Source organism: Galleria mellonella, unplaced genomic scaffold (genome assembly GCF_026898425.1).
Source record: "Galleria mellonella isolate WM207_F2 unplaced genomic scaffold, CSIRO_AGI_GalMel_v1 utg32, whole genome shotgun sequence".
Lineage (NCBI taxonomy): Eukaryota > Metazoa > Arthropoda > Insecta > Lepidoptera > Pyralidae > Galleria > Galleria mellonella.
Window position 1 is genome coordinate 1,311,198 of NW_026442075.1, and position 13,195 is coordinate 1,324,392.

At 34.2% G+C, this 13,195-nt stretch overlaps 1 protein-coding gene across 2 annotated transcripts in view; it reads left to right on the forward strand.

Moving 5' to 3' along the window:
* Window positions 1-13,195, forward strand: part of LOC113510759 (protein fem-1 homolog CG6966) — a 91,440-nt gene that overhangs the window by 45,566 nt on the left and 32,679 nt on the right. Inside the window, exon 1 of one of the 2 annotated variants that reach the window (XM_052896372.1) lies at window positions 13,095-13,193. The exons of the other annotated variant lie outside the window; for it this stretch is intronic. The gene's annotated coding sequence lies outside the window, so the exon portion shown is untranslated. Of the gene's footprint in view, window positions 1-13,094; window positions 13,194-13,195 lie in introns of those variants that run through there. 2 annotated transcript variants of the gene reach the window in all.

Sequence of the window (13,195 nt, forward strand, 5' to 3'; positions counted from 1 at the left end):
GGTCGGCAACGCACGCGTCATACCTCTGGTATTGCAGGTGTTCATAGGCTACGGTACCCACTTACAATCAGGTGGGCCGTATGCTTGTTTGCCACCTCAGTGGTATAAAAAAAAAGACAGGCCGTCTTTAGGTATATTACTAAAAGTAGAAGCACTAATCCAAAATACTAACGCCCACCGCCCCTCCTATATTATTAACAAGTCTGGTTCATTTCACAAAAATCAGGAATGTGTGTGTTGCCTCTAGTGTTGCAAGCGTTCGTGAACTATGTTGCCCTTGTATTGTAAAAATGGGTCACGAACCCAGTCTCTATATTGTATTCAAATCTGTAAACTTTGTAATGTTTATTTTTACCTTTAAGCCTTAATTCTAGAAATATATGGCATAGGAGAGTACATGAATCCAAAAATTAGAAGATGTTAGTAGTTTAGAATTTTGGACCTTAATACTTAATAGTGCTTCTTCAGTTTATGCGTTTTCCGTGGCGTGAACCCATTATGTTTTGTACTGTTTCCACACGGATTTGAAAGCAATAAAATCATTGGCTAGTTTAAATTGTATGTTTTTAATTAAATATTTCGTTAATTTCCTTATCGGTGGCCTTGATCTCTCGCCCATCTCGGCTTATTTGCGACTGGCTTGGCCATTAGCAAATGTCATACAAATGGCACAAATCGATGAGTTATACGGCGATTATAAGCCTTACGAACTATCAGAAAGGTAGATGTATCCTGTATAAATGTTTTTTTGCGTCAGTGTAACTCCAATTTTTTAATAACGTCTTACTGTGACGTGCCGCGCCAACCGTGAATCGTTGTCTTTGAAATATTGGGTAATATTGAGCCCAATAGGTACTCCCTTGTTTGTCTTATATTAATCTTATCATAATTGACGTTTTGTTTTTGTAGAACAAAATCTGATATTATATCCATTATGAAAATAACATTTAGTAATCTAATTATATGTCAAGAAATATCTAATGGATAGTAGATCCTAATTTGGGACAGGCGTAGGTGGAGTTAGTAATAAAACCAAATGGCCCAGCGTCTCACTTTTATTTGGCTTGTTTTTTTGTGTCCAACTGTACGCATTCTTAAGAGAGTATGCGTCAATCCTTTCTTTATACATATATATATATGCGGCGCATCGATTCAGTATTGTTTCAAGTCCATTAGCGCTTTCACTATGAATAACTGCGGCAGTGCTGCTCAACTTTTTTCTCCTATGGGTCATATTTATTTATTTTTATTACTGCCATTGTTGTTAGGTAAATGTGTATATTTTTTTAGACCACTGGGATAACGAACAAGAAAACTATTTGCTTGTATGAGGTCACTGTAGACTGTGGCTTATTAAAGATGCCGGCAATACGAAGAAATGTCAATGTTCTTTATTTAAATAATTGTGCGTCTCTCGTTCGTTCATATTATTAATCCACTTTTATTGTACACTATTGTTTAATAGTATATAAAGCAAGTATTACATTATTACCACTAGGTATCTAGCGATGGGGGTGTAAATAGTGGAATAGACATACAAATAACCTTTACGTCGATAGAATCACATGTATGAGAATCCAACGTTAATAAATTTCGTTGTTTAATTTTTTTAACCATTATAAAATACTATATTTTCCCTATCGTTATATTAAATAAAGTAAAACGGCTAGGGAAATTACCTATATTTTGATAAGGTTTAAGTAGCAAACAAGCTGATGAGATGACTCAACTGTCGAGGTGGATAAGTGTGGATAGTTGGGTTATCTATTAGGTGATCGAAAGTCGCAATCATCACATATAGATTAATAGTACAGACGCTTATGGTATTCAGGAATGGTAACGTATGGGGCCTGCGTCTCCATTCTTGTGCCCTAGTGACTATAACTACCAGCCAGTAGTTTCGCTCTTCAAATCGAAACAGCCAAGTAATAGCCGCTTGCAGAGAAAGGGTCGCATCGTACATGCCCTGCGGGCCGCTACTTCAATGCTACTGATCTAGAGAAATCGTTTCACAATAGGAGGCAAACTATTGCCGAGTAGGTTGAATGGCCAATTTGACTTGGCCTTTGAACTTACGCTGTTGTTACTGGTTAATCTTGAAACTAGATTTTACTATGAATCATCGGGGGTCAACGCAAATTAGACAATTTTATTTAATTTGACACGCTATTAGTAACTTCTGTCATGATTTTTCGGTCATGTATAGAAAGCATTGTGATTTAATACTCGTTATACTTTGTATTGTATTTATTTATTGGTTTTTCTACACAACTATTGTAATATCATTGTGAATTAGAAAAAACTTACCTATACATACATATTTATAGGTACCATTATGTATTATCTAATCTCGCGGAACTCTCATATTTATTGCTGAATCAACACCTGAGTTTAATACAAACATGTTTTTAATATATTATCCTATATCAATATTAGAACATTGGTCAAAACTTTGAACAGTCCTACAAAACCTACTTAATTTCATTCATATTGATGTTGCGTACACGCATAATAAGACGCCGTCGAATTTAGAACCTCCCACTTTTTGAGGTTGCTTAAAAAAATTGTCGAAACTTATTTTAAATTCAACGAACGACGTTGCGAGTTGGTGGATTGGAGTCATGTAAAGCGGATCGGATCAATCAGGCCTATCGATTTTAAACCAAATAGTATTGTTCATAAATAAAGCTAGTTTTGCCCATTTTCGTCGTCATTTCTATAATTTGTTAAGCAACCTAACCTCTTTAGAGTTGTCAGTAATATGAACTACCCTATCGGTTCCATTGCTAGCAATACATCTTGTGATATGGACCTTGAAACAGTTCCCCCTAAAAATTATTGTAACTAATTCGTCCTGATGAGACAACTGGTCTGAATTTTCATTATAAGCTGTTCTTCACTGGATCTAGCGTAAACCACACGCAAACGTTAGCGTTCCGTTTCTTAAAAAAATACAATTAGCTGACGACGTTTCGGACGTTTGTCTATGAAGCAGTTTTGTCTGTGACCTAAACATTGTTAAGGAAAATTGTATATTATTCCAATATTTTTTGTTGCCACTAACACAAAAGCTTTTGTGTTTCCATTCTAAATAATACATTAGAAGAACTATTAGGAAGCGGGGTTTCCTGTACTGTGCATAATATTAACGTTGAGTTGTCATTACTTTTCGCTTAGACAACAATGTATCGAAGCAGCAATTACCCAACGTTTGCGACAAAAGTGCACTAACTGAGGAGAAATCGAAGCGAAAGTGTTTACGCAATGCTCCCGGCACTAATCCTGCGCACACGATACATTGAAATTGAATAAAATAGATGGACTTTTCCAACTTGTTTAGTTGTTTTTAAATGACCAGTCTTTATCGCGTCTTATCTATTTCCTCCATGTCATTATCGCTGTTGTAAAATTTTGGTTTGTAATGTAAGTTAGTCGATGCCGTGCCACACAAGGAACTGTCCTTATCTTCTAACGTTCCTAAGTTGTCACTGCAACGCATGCGATATACATTGGATGTCACAGTATATGTAATCAGTGTTGTCTATGGCGTTATTCATGTCTATAGGTGACAGTTTTTTTAATACGTGAGAATGGAATGGTAATCACGCCTATGCTATCGATATCCGCTGGCGGGACAGTGAGAGATGATAGATGAGAATGAAAGCGGGTCAGTTAGTCCAACATGAAAAAGTCCACAAGAATTAACTACGATGGTTTCCTGGGGAAATCGCGTGGAGGTCGACTTGATAGTAAGAGCGCTAGACAGGAAGAGAGAGAGAAAGCTAGATTAAATAATCTTTTTCTCCTGTATAGGTTAGTTATTATTTATCATCTTGTTGGCCAGCGGCTCGTTTGCCATTCCAAAATCTATGAAAAAGTATATCGTTGACAAACAGTAAAGAGTTAATTGAATTCTAATAAAGTGGCTCCATTGCTTTTTTCCGTACTTTATGCTCTACTTCTTGTGTTCTGAAAGACTTCTTTTTCATGATCCTACCGACGACTTTTTACCATCGCATTGCTCGCCTGATGCTTGTAGTGATCGAGAGATTTTAGATTTCAGTTAAACTTTGGAATCTATAATCACAGTCTATGATTTCTAATTAGATAGCGTCATCTTGGAGACGATCAGTTTGTTAAATAAACTCATACTAAGATGCCAAAAGTTTGGTAATACGATTCTACATAACGCCAGTCTAAATGCGCTATGGTAACGATATGACTAGACGAACTGCGCAGTGACTTGACGCAATTGAAATCGAATCGATTGGTATTATATCGAATTCATCGAAATATTTGAATAAATCGAATAGACGTCAAATATAAGGTAAAGTAACATCTAATTAATGTATATTCGATGTGATTTTGATTTAGTTGCGTCAAAAGTTACCCCGCATTTTCCTGCTCTTCCACGTATTTGTATTAAAAAATTCGTATGCTATAAAATTTGTTTATAATCATATAGTTTTAGCTGATAAACATCCTCGTGTATGTACGTATATACCGATACAACTGAATATGGTCATTAATGTTTTTGTGATGTTAATAAGTTCTGTAATCAAATCTCGATAATAAGGAAAACACACATGTTTATAAAACAATGTCGGATTATATACAGCTGACTTGCCGTTATGTTGTTTTATTATAATCATAACCTGTGTACGATTTCTCCGCTTAATAGGATTTGTTACTAGTTTTTGCCCACGACTTCGCCTGCACGACTCGAATAAAATGTAGCTTATGTTTTTCTTAATCTTAAACACTACATGTATGTTTGAATTTTATGGCGATTTATCCGTTAATGCTCCAAAAGGCAACAAACAAACTTTCAAATCAATATAAAAAGAAGTAGTAAGGATTGTAAGACTCTTGTAACATATTTATACTATTCATTTCCTGAGTTTGTCTAAAAGTGATGTATGGGGGGGGGGGGGGAGGGTGTACTAACATTCCCCAATGAGGTCTAATAGCCTCATTGTTAGCAATATATTTTATAAGGTCGACCTCCACGCGGTTCTTTCTGGAAACCATCATGGTTAATTCTTGTCGAACTCCTTATGGTTGACCAACTGATCTGCATTTATTCTCACTACATCATATTCCACTAGTGCCTCGCCGGTGTATACCGATAACGCGGGCGATATTACCATTCCATTTTGATCTATTAAAAAAAGGTGATATATAGTATATTCATCTGTTTATTGTTGTAATGTTATTTTGTTTCTAAAATGCGTAATTTACATTCAGTAATTTCAGGTATCTGGCGTCATTATTTTTTATTATGATTGGTGCTATCACGCCGCACGCGATAAATGTAATTACTGGCGAAAAAATTAATTAGTGGACTACCTTGAGTAGTATATTAATAAGTCTGTTATCATTTGTATTTAGGATCGTTTCACATTCGCTTGTTTTTTTTTTTTATTGTATATCTTACGCGATATGAGGTGTCTACGCCAGTTCAAAAGATTGAAATTGCTAATTCTTTTTCCAATCGATAGAGTTGTCTCTCGTGTTTATCCCATTTCAATATTTTGATGGTTGATGCCGGTAGATTTCTTTGTCTAGCAAAAAAAATTGCTTGTTGCAGACCAATATTTCCTTGTACGACGTTACAAGTAAGTAAGTGTAACGTTAATTTTGTTAGATTTTTAAATTTGAAAGATGTTTAAATCTTTCAAATTGACGACATTTTAAAATCTGTATTTTTTCTGCCTATGTTACAACATCATTATCAGTTCAGCCATTTCCGTCCACTGCGGGACATAAGCCTCCCTCATAGTCTGCCATAAAGAATGGTCCTGAGTTACCTGCATCCACTGACTTCCTGCAATGCATTTGAGATCCTCACTCGTTGATTGGAGGTTGTCGGTTCTTCGAGCTATGTGACCAGCCCATTGCCACTTCAGCTTACTTATCCTTCGGGCTATGTCGATTATTTTGATTCTTTTGCGGATATTCTATGTTACATGATTGCGTTGAATTCTAAATAATTATTTTGACAACTGATAAGTTCCTATTTTTTAATTTTTTTTAAACTTAACGTAGATACATTTTGTCGTTTATTAGTTTTGTTACGATTGAATTTACTATTTTTTTTTATGGAGCAAAATGTGCATGTTTCGTTACTATATTTATATATTTATTGAACTTCAATATACTCAGATGGAGTAAATGGCGGACTTACCGCCATGTATTATAGTATCTATCAGTCAAGCGTAGACAGGAATGACAGGTATTATTTATTTATTTATATTTTTGCACATATTAAAAAATTTCTGCAAGGCCGACTAATGTCTGATGGCATTCTCTACTAGTCAACCAACCAACAATTAATGAATTATTAACTTTTATCGACAAGTTCTTGTTTCGTTCGGCTTTGTAATATTGGAAAATTTTTCATAGTAGGTGCACTGTGATTATTGACTGATTAACGTTTGGCGTAAATAGTCATTATGTGTTTAAGTTATTTGTGTTTACAGGTGCGTGAATTGTATAGTCAATTATTTTACAAGTAACTTCTGTAAACATAGGAACATCTGTTGTACTCTACAAATCAAGTGTTTCCAAGTGCTCTTACGCACGTGTACAGTGTGAGATAGCCAGAAATAAATGTTTGTCTTTCTGTTGCGTCACCGTGTGTTTGTTTTGCCTTGTTTAATTTTCCTGTAGGTATTCTTGTGTTGCTCGGTCCGTGAAGATATCCACAACGAATAACCTTCTTCCATAAAGTACGATCAAACATGAATCTTTGTGTATGGTATTATCAGTTTCTCTCGTATTCGCGTCAGATTATTTGGTTATAAACATATCCTTTAATTTGTTCAAATCAAATTAAACGATTTATTGTATTGTAAAATCTTTATTGTACATAATTTATATTGGATACATTAAAAGATTTAATATACAATGGCGGACTTATCTCATAAAGGGATCTCTTACATTTCAATATTTGAGAAGTTAAAAGAAAATACAAGTAGAATGTACAAGGGTAAAAACAGTACAGCTAAAAATAAACTAAATAATATCTAAAAATTTAGTACATAATACAATAAAAATTAACTATATTCACCTACTGTATATATAAATAATATATTTTTTTGCAGCATACAGTATTGCAATAGGTTTTTATAGTACAACATTAATTCAGCGTATTCAGCCCATATACAGCCATGCAAGTTCATTTTAATTTTTAAAATTATTGCAAATATGTATTAATAAAATTCTATAAAAAACTTGATAATAACACTTCTTAATATGTTTGTCCTCTATTGATTATATTTATTCCTACAGTTATTATTGTATGGATTTGTATGAGAGAGTAAAAATATAGATCTTTCTGTTTACCTAGCTCTGTTAGATAAACAGAAACATCTTTCTCGAGTCCATAATTTATTTAATGTTTAAGTTTAGATATTCCTGTAGTGGTTAGTAGTAAATTTTATTAAAAAGAAATACTCAGAATCAGAGGCGGACAGGTGAGTTGTATAGTAATGCATTTAAGTTGATATAGAAGTTGTTTATGGAGTATAAATTTAACATAAAACATTTTATTTTGCAAACAGGCTGTTTTTTAGTTTAGTCTCTCCATCCAAAAGTTGCCTGGAAGAGATCGCTCTTAGCGATAAGGTCGCCCATTGTTTTCTCATTGTGATTATTTCTTGTAATTATTTATATTTGTAATAAGTTTATTGTTGTAATCTTTTGGGAGGAAACCATAAAGAGACTATAATGAAGAAATGTATACTCGTAAGTATGCGCGCATGAGAACAGCGTCCGCTAGCGGCAAGAGTTTTTTTTTTTTTAATAGGTGATAATGGAATGGTGGCCCCGGTCGCGCTATCGGTATACACTGACGGGGCACCAGTGAGAGATGATATGTGAGGATGAAGCAGGTCAGTTAGTCCATCGTGACGAATTCAACAAGAATTGTTTACAATGGTTTCCAGGGGGAACCAGATGGAGATCGACCTAATTGGGTATATTGCTAGCAATGGGACTGTCAAACTCCATTGCTAAAAATCCCTTTCTCCCCGGCAAGAGTTTCTAGGATCACTTTGGTTACGCGAAGGCTTGAGACGTACCTTACCGGATGGCGTTACGATTGTGCATTTAGAAGAAGGACGAAGGGATAATAGTTTTTAAATGATCTGAACATGAATTAAAAAATTCTGATGTTTAGGGTGGCATACGAAAGATCTTTGAGCACTATTGACTCTATACTCTTGACCACGGTCACGAGTCAGGTTTCTGACCGAAGTTAAACATTAGGTGACTGAGCTGGTACCATTCTGCATATCGAGAGCACCGAAGCAATGTTTACCACAACAGTTTTAGTCCACAAATGCCTCTCATTCCGACATGAATGACATTCGTGAGTTATTTATTTTGTTGTTTTTTTTTTCTTGTATTGATTAAAAGCAATAAGTGCCAATTGCGGCAGTCGGCTATCTCCAATAGCCTACTTGCGGGCTCTCTTTACCCAGTGGCCCAGATTACGCTTCCGCTGTACACTTTCGAGGTTCTCGGACGGCGGCGGTGGCGTTGATCTTGATGACTTACTAATTATTGCATAATTGGGCCGATTTTGAGATGTCACTAAACTGATCACATTTTTTTTTTTTTATTTAATATCTATTTGGCAATTTAATAACATAACAACCACAATGGGCATGTCAATCGTACCAAGTAGCATGGGGTGAAATCATAGCAAGATCTATGTATTATAGTTACAATATTTGTATTTTACAATATTCGGGGTCGGCAACGCACGCGTAATACCTCTGGTATTGCAGGTGTTCATAGGCTACGGTAACCACTTAAAACATAAAAAAAAATGTACTTATTAAATGAATATATGAAATATCGTTTATTTAATATATAATAATGAAATGTAGCACCCGATCTAATTAATATATGTACATATCTGACTGGTATGGGCGATATCGATGTGGGCGATGACCTTTTTTTCGCTATCAGTGTCCAGAGGAATCCAATATTTAAATATCGGAGTGCTACCAATATTGCCCATCGCTGGATCCAAGTGTTATTCGGGCCATGCAATATTTTTAATAGTAAAGTAATGAAAAAAATAAATATACATACAATTGAATCGAGAACGGCCTTTTTGAAGATAATATCACTGTAGGCTTTGCCGTGCGTGATGTATGCAATATGAACAACTTTCTGTCGACAGTCTCCAAAACAAATTAATTATTTCATCGCCAATCTACCAGACAGTTGCAATTCGATTGCCCAATGTATTGCTAGGTTCATACGGGCCATCCGTAACTAGTACACCAACATACATTACCGGCACATTGGTACATTATTACGGGTCGACTTATATTAAGTCTTTTTAAGCCTTATTAATTGTCATTGCGCAGATAGTGCGATGGACTGACGAAATCTGGATCGAATGTATTGTCTTCGTAATTTAATACATTGTGAAATGGGCGAAATAAGAACACATCGTCATAGTCGTAGAATACCGACGGATCTTTATATGTAATATTAATCAGATCTGTCAGTATTCTACGACTATGACGACATGTCAACTTTTAATATAATCCGTTGCTAAATAAAGACCTATATTTTAATATAATAACTACCGGTTTAACTTACGTGTCATTTGGTCTAGAAAGCTCGACTAGTTTCGGGACCATCCGGAAACCTTCGTCTTGAGCAGCTGTGATGCGAGCGCGAGCCTGACTAACCCAAAACTAGTCGAGCTTTCTTAACCGAATTACATGTAAAGTGAATCGTTAATTATTATATTAAAATATACCGTGTACTTACGAAACTTTTAACAATAAAAAACACCTATATTGTTCGAATTAAATCTGCAACAAGCATCTAATCTTCCACTTCTTCTATTGGGCGAAATCGCAATCATTGGGCAAACGGCATTTAAAGAGATTGCTTTATCAGTGAAACTGATCGTTTTTCTTAAAGTATCTTTAATAAGACGAAAAACAAGAAACCATTATAAGCTTCCTATCTTGCATGCTAGACATGTGTCACGTAGTGTGTGGGACGTAGTTTTAGTATGGTAGGTTCAAAGATTTTTGGTCCTTTTTACTGTTTGAACCTATTAATTCGGAATGCCGCTAATTTTGTAAATCTGAAAATGTAAATTTTGTTTATTTGTTATTCAATCACACTTAAATTGCAGAACGGATTTGAATCACTTTTGGGATACAGTAAGAATATAATAATATTCTACATTGATAGGGGTTAATTTTTATCTTAATCTTGCTGTACAGCCTCATATAAAAAAACTGTATCGACTTCATCATTCTTCAGCCAATTGGTACTACAATTGCAACAACTTGCTTTTGCTTTTACCGTTATCTCATTATTAAGATTGTACGATGCAGTGTTTTTTTTTTCTCTTCATCTGTAGTAATTTTTCTATTTGTTATAGTTTGAGATATCATGTATTGAATCAAGGTTTCAATAGTATCTTAAAGTATTTTTTTTTATTTGTAAAATCATTATTAAATACAGCTGTCGAATAACATCTTCAAATTAAAGCATTTTAATGATTTACTTAACCTTCTTGTATGTAAGTTATATTAACACGATTACCACGTTGTCCTGACCTAGATCCATGTTCCAACTTGTTTGTTTTCCTTTGGAACCAGTCCTTAATTATCAACTTTATTTCAGTGCAATAAGAACTTTCTTCATTATCACAGCCATATACATCAATTATTTATCAGCGTAAACAAGAAAGTGTGATAAGATTAATACCTATTGATAGTTTCACCGGAGCGCCATAGTTGCGCCTGGTCGTTTGTGCATAGCCAAAATTTAAGTTTGCTATTTAAGTGTTCTAATTTATTAGGCGTTTTATATCTTTATGTTAATAATATAACTATTAATAACAATATTTAATTAACGTCTTAATTTACGTATTCCCAAGAGTTTTTATTCTAAATATTGGTTAGACAATTACATTCAAAGTTACTTAATTAGATCGTTATCCTACTAGATGATGAGAAAGAGCTAAGTCAGATATGAATACTTTACTAAGAGCTAACAATTAACAAACGGCTGTAAACTGTAAAATAATACTCATATAATGAATTTCTTTTATAAAAAAATATTAATCTGTCCGTTAATATTCGTATAAATAAAGTGCATAAGAATGTTCCATATCTCTACGATGTTGTAGATGCACAATAGATAATGTAATAAAGCCTGATCACGTAATTGGATGCATTTGATGAACATAAAATTATCGCTATTAATTCATAAAATAATAATACTTAATAAAATGCCCCATATGTCTACGATGTTGTAGATACACGATAGATAATGTAATAAAGCCTGATCACGTAATTGGATGCATTTAATGAACGTTAAATTATCACTATTAATTTTTAAAATTGCACATCGAAAGCAATTTATATGTTGTACATATAATAATATGTATTTTGGTAATGTTTGCATTTGTTCAGATGGCAGTGTTTAAATATTTTGCATAAAAATAAGATGGTACTTATATTTTAGGAGCATTTTTCATTCGCGAACAATTTTGTATGTTGTTTTTCTAGTGTAACTCTACTGTGAATAATTCTGATTCTGTGTTGTAACTTTTATTCTTTTATTCCATTTTCATCTATGAAATATACGAGAATGATAGCGTACCTTTGTATTAGCTCACAACACGTTAGTCCACTACTTGTACATTTTTCTAATGGTCTTGAAATATATTAGGCACCTTTGTAAAAATATTGCAAATACACAACTGACGTTAGAGTAGATTGCAACGACCTTTTATTGAATAACAATAAAGCCAAATTGCCTAGAGAGACTTTCTTTAACATATCTATGGTCTTCGTTTCTGCGAGGCTTTTTTGGTTTCGTGTAAAAATTTTGTGCCTTAGGCGAGTGTAAATTGTAAATTCCATAAGGCTTGCCTTAAATTAAGGGGAAATGTTACAGATATTATTACATAATGCTATATTATTACGTGCGGGGTAAATAAATGCAGAGTAGTAAAGATAAAAATATGTTTATTCACTAAATATCAACAATTAGGCATATAAATTTCAAATTAACAATGCCATATTCGCTGTATAGACTTAAAAATCCTTATTAGCTCGCAGTAGTCGCATTTGATTATTCTTCTTTGCGTTCAGAGGTATTTCGATCACCATCGCTTGTAAACAGAGGGCCTATCATGAAATGTTTTCCGAAATTTGGTAGTCAAACGAAACAGAAATTTGATGTTAAAATTAGATAATACATGCCGTTTGGAAATATTAAAAATGTTAAAATATTTTTCCGTTGGACTTTTATGATGGGATCTATGATGAACGAAATGTTCAACTCCATTTATTTTGTTATAAACAAAAACACGAAATTGAGTCCGAAATTTCGGAATTTCATTTCATGGTAGATCCGCAGATTTTAAACAGTTTTTCTGTGTGCTTGTGGCGCGATCACTGATTGTTGGCAACACTAGCCAACAATTTTTTTAAATTATTCAATTGACAACACTGGTAATGCGGGAATAGAATATTCCCACCTTTTATATTGTATTGATTCATTGCATTACATGTGTACTGTTTCGTTCAACCTTTAACAAAAATAATAAGTCCGTTATGGAGGAGTTTAAGTCGCACAATCCACCTAACTTCCAGCAATTGAAGATCAGGCTGTATGGCTTAGTTCTTTTGCCTTTCCTGTTGTGGATAAATTTATACTACTACAACACAGTTCACTCTATTAACGATTGTACTCACTAGTTGTTTTGTCTCTTTCTTTCAAGCTAAATTTCTAATATGAAGGAAAAAGACGAAACACTGACAGTTAAGAGGTTTATTCGTCATCGCTTTCGTCATAGAAACAACTGATGGCTCGATGGTTAAGGTATAAGACGATTTTGTAATCACATACGCGTAATAAACGTTAATATTATATTATTTTTACAAGACACATTGCCTTTATAATGTAAAGCGAATCAATTGAAAGGCGAGTTGCTACACGGCTAGTTGGAAAGGCAAGAGTTAATTATGCAACCCTTTCTTGTGTAACCAGTGAAAGAGGCAATTGGATTGTCGCTGCAACGCGGCCAGTGTTGCACTCGCCTTTACCACGGCTGGACCGCTGTGCGCGGCTATTTTTAAACCGCAGTTACCGCGAATTGTGTAACAGTTTTGTATACAGTTGTTACAAAAGATGT